The sequence below is a fragment of the Octopus bimaculoides genome, chromosome 8 (genome assembly GCF_001194135.2).
Source record: "Octopus bimaculoides isolate UCB-OBI-ISO-001 chromosome 8, ASM119413v2, whole genome shotgun sequence".
Lineage (NCBI taxonomy): Eukaryota > Metazoa > Mollusca > Cephalopoda > Octopoda > Octopodidae > Octopus > Octopus bimaculoides.
The window spans coordinates 49,957,323-49,963,379 of NC_068988.1; the positions used below are offsets into that span (position 1 = coordinate 49,957,323).

General features: G+C 33.1%; 1 protein-coding gene across 2 annotated transcripts in view; it reads left to right on the forward strand.

Annotated features, from left to right (window-relative positions):
- The first annotated feature begins 598 nt into the window (after positions 1–598).
- Positions 599–6,057, forward strand: part of LOC106880564 (adhesion G protein-coupled receptor L2) — a 472,327-nt gene continuing 466,868 nt past the window's right edge. For both annotated transcript variants that reach the window (XM_052970092.1, XM_052970094.1), the window contains exon 1: positions 599–2,431. The gene's annotated coding sequence lies outside the window, so the exon portion shown is untranslated. The remainder of the gene's footprint in view (positions 2,432–6,057) is intronic.

The window sequence follows — 6,057 nt, forward strand, 5'->3', positions numbered from 1 at the left end:
CATATATATATATACATATATATATATACATATATATATACATATATATATATACATACATATACATATATATATATACATATATATATATACATATATATAGATACATATATATACATATACATATATACATATACATATATACATATATATATATACATATACATATATATACATATACATATATACATATATATACATATACATATATACATATATATACATATACATATATACATATATATACATATACATATATACATATATATATATATACATATACATATATATACATATACATATATATGCATATATATATATTTATATGCATCTATGTCTGTGCATATGCGTATGTGGGTACGCATTTATGTGTGTATGTAGGTATGTATATTCCATTGGTCCCTAAGTCGCAAGGCTGTCATCAGTGCGCTGTCCTGTCCTGTCATCCCCTGTAATGGAAATAGAAAATAGACTCTACCGATGGTATAAAGCCGATCGGTTCCAGCTTCTGGCATGACATCTTCGTGGAAGTTGAGAGAGAGGGGCAGGAGTAAGAGAAGGGGGAAGAAAAAGAGACAAGGAGAGAGGGGGAAAGAGCGGTGGAGAAGGGGAGTAAGAGTTAGTTCGGATTTTACACCAGTCTTGTAACATCAACATCAGTTACACCAGAAATATATTTTTAACTCTACTTTAAATAGACATACACCGACATATATATATCCACTCAGAAAACAGAAATATATACTTCTATACAGTTACAACCACACACGCATATACATACAAACTTACACATATACATACACAGGTACATATATATTCACATAGATTTACATATATATATATACTTACATTTACATATATCTAGCTTTATATATCTAGTTACAAATAGACAGATAGATAGATAGATAGATACATACATACATACATACATACATACATACATACATACATATATACATACCAATACATACATACACACACTCATACACATATATGCATACATATATACATAAATGCATATGAGTATATGCATACACCTGCGCAATTATATGAAATTCCATTCACTTTCTTGAGCTTTCATGCACATTTGCACGTTTAGACTTTTACGCTACACATAAATATGCACATGTACCAGGTGAAATAGATAGTAAGTTAGATAGATAGATAGATAGATAGATAGATAGATAGATAGATAGATAGATAGATAGACAGATAGATAGATAGAGTCATATAACAATAGTATTTCCCGTGCCGAGTGCATGAAGCTTTGAGCCGATCTAGGTGTGCATTGGTGCACTGCTATATATATATTCAATACACCTATGTTTTCCAGTAAAGCAGCTCTGAAGCTGATTACATACATTTCACAATAACACGACCACATTATTCTGAAGACAAAACATTACTGACACATATATCTGAGGTCTGTGTACACACCCACAAATATAAGCATATAAGCACATTATATATTTGCATACATTTGCATACAACAATAAACATGAACGAGACCTCATGAGAAGTACGTTTTTGGCGCCAAACGCCAGCATCCAAGCCACAGCACACTAACAAACAAATCACATTAAACTGAAATCTCGCGTGTAATTGAACTATTCAATATATATATATTTCTCTATATATACGTCTGTGTGTGTTTATATATATAGCAAAGAAACATGTAATAAAATAAAGTAAAATGAGCAGAACAGCTAGTATAAACAAACAGTAGGGAAGAATTTTGAATAGCCCTCTGGCTTGTGGTTGTAAATATACAGCGGCGAACACCCAGCTGCTGAAACAAGATTGTGACAGTGAGCGTGCACACACACACACACACACACACACACACACACACACACACACAGACACGCTCACTCATATTTATATATATATATATATATATATATAAATATATATATATATGAATGTATGTATGTATAAAGAAGGCTTCTGCTACATGAACTCAGAACAGTGTTTTCGAGTTTGATAATCCTTATTATAAACCATTGTTATTATAAGTCATCCTATGCAAGTTTGCGCACCGTAACAGCATGAAGAACGGAACAATGTTTATGAATTTATAAATAGACAGACAAACAGACAGGCAGACAGCGAAACAGATAGATAGATAGATAGATAGATAGATAGATAGATAGATAGATAAGAGAGAGAAAGAGGAAGAGCAACAGACGCAGGTGCTGCCGAAAGCCAGGTTAACCAGCTGAAGACAAACCAACACACAAACAAAACAAGAAACTGTAGTTACACATTAACAAATCCACGCGATTCATGTACAAAATACAGAAATACATTCATACACTGCAAGACAAACTTATTTACACATATATACACATCTAAATTGCACCTGATTACGTGAATTGTTACCACCACCCTTTCAACTCCCTTCTTTCGTGTGGATTATTTAACCTACGAGGTAAGTCTTTTATTTACATCATATATATATATATATATATATATATATATATATATATATATATATATATATATATATATATATATATATATATATATATACTTATGCATTTAATATACATATTAATGTGTATATAATTATATATATTTATATGTATTATATATCACTATACATACATATATGCATTGACATTTAAGTTTATATATATATATATATATATACATAAATATATAAATATATATATATATATATATATATATACACACACATGAATATATACGTGAATATATATATATATACATATATACATGTATATATACTTATGTGCACTATAAATAAATATATGCTTCTCCGTACGTATGTACTTGTGGTATGTGTGTGCGTTCGTGTGTGTGTGTGTGTGTTTGGTTCAGTATTTTTGTACACAGTAATAATATTCGGTCGTGTTCACCGATGTACATGTGGAGCTATGAGAAACGTGAGGGTATCAACCTTGATATTTAATGAATTGAAATACATATGTGTCTATATACCTGCTTGCTTGCCATATATATATATATGTATATATATATATATATATATATATATATATATATATATATATATGTATGTATGCTGTGAGTAGAAGATCTTGTTGTGTCTAATGTGATTAGATAAGAACTGTACATGCACACTAACATATATGAGCCTCTGTGCAGGACTTTACCGTCTCTCCTCGCATAATGCACACGTTTATACGAGAGAATGTGGTCTGTACGCGCATGTGTGAAATTGCATCTATTTAGATATTAAATACAGATGTTACGTGTCTGAGCGATAGAAAGAAAAGAGATAACACCTCATGTGTTTCTCAGTGCAGTTGTTTATATATAAATATATAGGCGTATATACACATGTTGCATAAATATATATAAAGATATAAATATATATATATATATATGTATGCATGTATATTTGTATATATGTTCTTGTATATATTCATACTGATGCGTACAAACAAGTGTGTGTGTGTGTGTGTGTGTGTGTGTGTGTGTGTGTGTGTGTTAATCTGGTCAATGCATTCCCACAACGATTCTCGCACCTCTGTTTCCCATTGTGCATCAATGCATATACCTAAGGTGTGCATGTATATGTGTGTGAGTGTATATATATATATATATATATATATATATATATATATATATATATATATATATATATATATATATATATATATATATATAGATAGATAGAGAGAGAGACATACATTTTTCTTTACCTCTCTATCGACTAAACACACTCCAAAACTATATGTCCGTGTGTGTGTCTGTATGTATGTGGCGTGCACGTCTCTGTGTGTCCGTGTGTATGTGGTATGTGTGTGTGTGTGTGTGTGTGTGTATACCAATGTTCACACACATACACACACTGACCAAAGCACTATAACTGAGGAAGATGAGAAGTCTTAAAGATGAAGAGAATGTCGTTAATGATGATGATGATGATGCTGGATGATGACGACAACGACGATGATGAAGGTGGCGGTATGGTAGTAGAGGTGGTTGTCGTGGTGGTGGGGACACGTCGTTCTGCTGCTGCTGTTACTGTTGTTAGTGGCGAAATGATGATGATGGTGGTGGTGGTGGCAACGGTGATAATAGTTGTTATTACGATGAAAATTGAAAGACAACAAAAAAACAAACAAACAAAGACGGAAAGTATTATTCGAATGACAGAAGAATTATATGAATTATTCAATTAACACTTCCTGGTGTGGCCATTTTTAATTAATTTCTAATTAGTGGTGTGTGAGTGTGTATGCGTCTATGCGCGTGTGTACGTCTGTTGTGTGCGCGCGCGCGGCCTCGCGTGCAAACGTATGCGTAATTATGTGTACGTTTGTTGAAATAATCAATGCATTCAAATGGTGAAGTTGTGTGTCAACTGTGTTTATACATACATACATACATACATACATACATACACGTAGTAATATTTACACATACACGCAGGCAGTAGTGTAGCAGAATCGATAGCTCTCCGGACTAAATAATTTACAGTATTTACTTTCATTGATCTTTGTTTTGAGTTCAAATCTCGCCGAGGAGGAAACAGAAAATTTCCAGCTTGTTTTTGCTTCAGGCTTATTGAAATATCTGCCGGATATACCATCAGATAATATCGAATATATATGTATATATATTTGTGTGTGTGTGTGTGTGTGTGTGTGTCTATCCATATATTTTTATTTTTAGACATAGATATATATATATATATATATACATGCACATTGATATAAACACACATACATATACATATATATATATATATATATATATATATATATATATATATATATATATATACATATATATATATAAACATATATTTGTGTGTGTGAATACAGTTTCCGTATAAATCCAGTCTTGTAATATATGTGGACATACATGTGCATAAATATACACGTTCATATACTCATATGTGTGTGTCTGTGTCTGTCTATCTATCTATCTCTCTGTCTGTCTGTCTGGCCGTATGGAAGTATATATGAATGTTGAGCCTCAACATTTCAACTCCTGTACAAGAGGGTGGGAGTGAGTTAATTAACCTGAAAGTTCATTCAGGTTCAAGATCTGCGCTAGAGATGGGACTGATGTTTACCTTTGTAAAAATACATATACACACACACGCACAGACACACATACACGCTCACTCTGTGGGTGTGTATGTGCATCTGTGTGTGTGTGTGTGTTTGTGTGGTGGTGGTGGGGGGGGGCAAATGCTTGACTGTTTACCTGTCTGATAATGTGTCTATCTGACTTCAATCACCTACGTACGTTTATTTACTTTTATACATGAATATATATACGATCGCTATCATGTGAGTTTACACATATAATTATATAGCTTTGTAGCTACTTGCGTATGCATTCACACACACACACACAGAGGCACGCACACACGCACGTACACACACACGAACACACACACACACTCGCATTTATTGTGTGTATATGTTGAGTATGTATGTATATCATCGTGTTTTTCCTGTGACAGTGATTGTGTATCTGTCTATGAACATATGTAAATGCGTGTGTGCACGTATGTGCGAGTCAAGAATGAGAGAGAAAGAGAGAGAGGGGAGGAAGAGGGAGGGAAAATATGTCTGTGGCCTCTTACGAAAATGCAGAAACATACACACTCGGAATACACTTTCGGGCGTACATACAGACACATACATACCCAAATACGCACACACACCAGCGCGTACGCATGTACAGTGCTTAATATCATTATGAATGTCTGGCCGTGTGTGTGTAATTGACGATTCTATGCATTTTCAGTCCTTATCCTTGTACATGCATGCACAGCCACCCATTCGAACCAACGTGCTAGAAATAGCTATCAAACCCCCTCCAAATCACATAATATTGGAAAGAAACAATCGATAACTTGGTGGTGAATACACTGTCCTGATAATTAATACGGGATGGTCACAGTGGAAATATTTTATTTTATCGTTCTATTTAATCGTAGCTGGCCCGAACATTCTAAGATAAAATCCATGTATATATTTAGACATATATATATATATATATATATATATATATATGTGTGTGTGTGTGTGTGTGTGTGTGTGTGTGTGT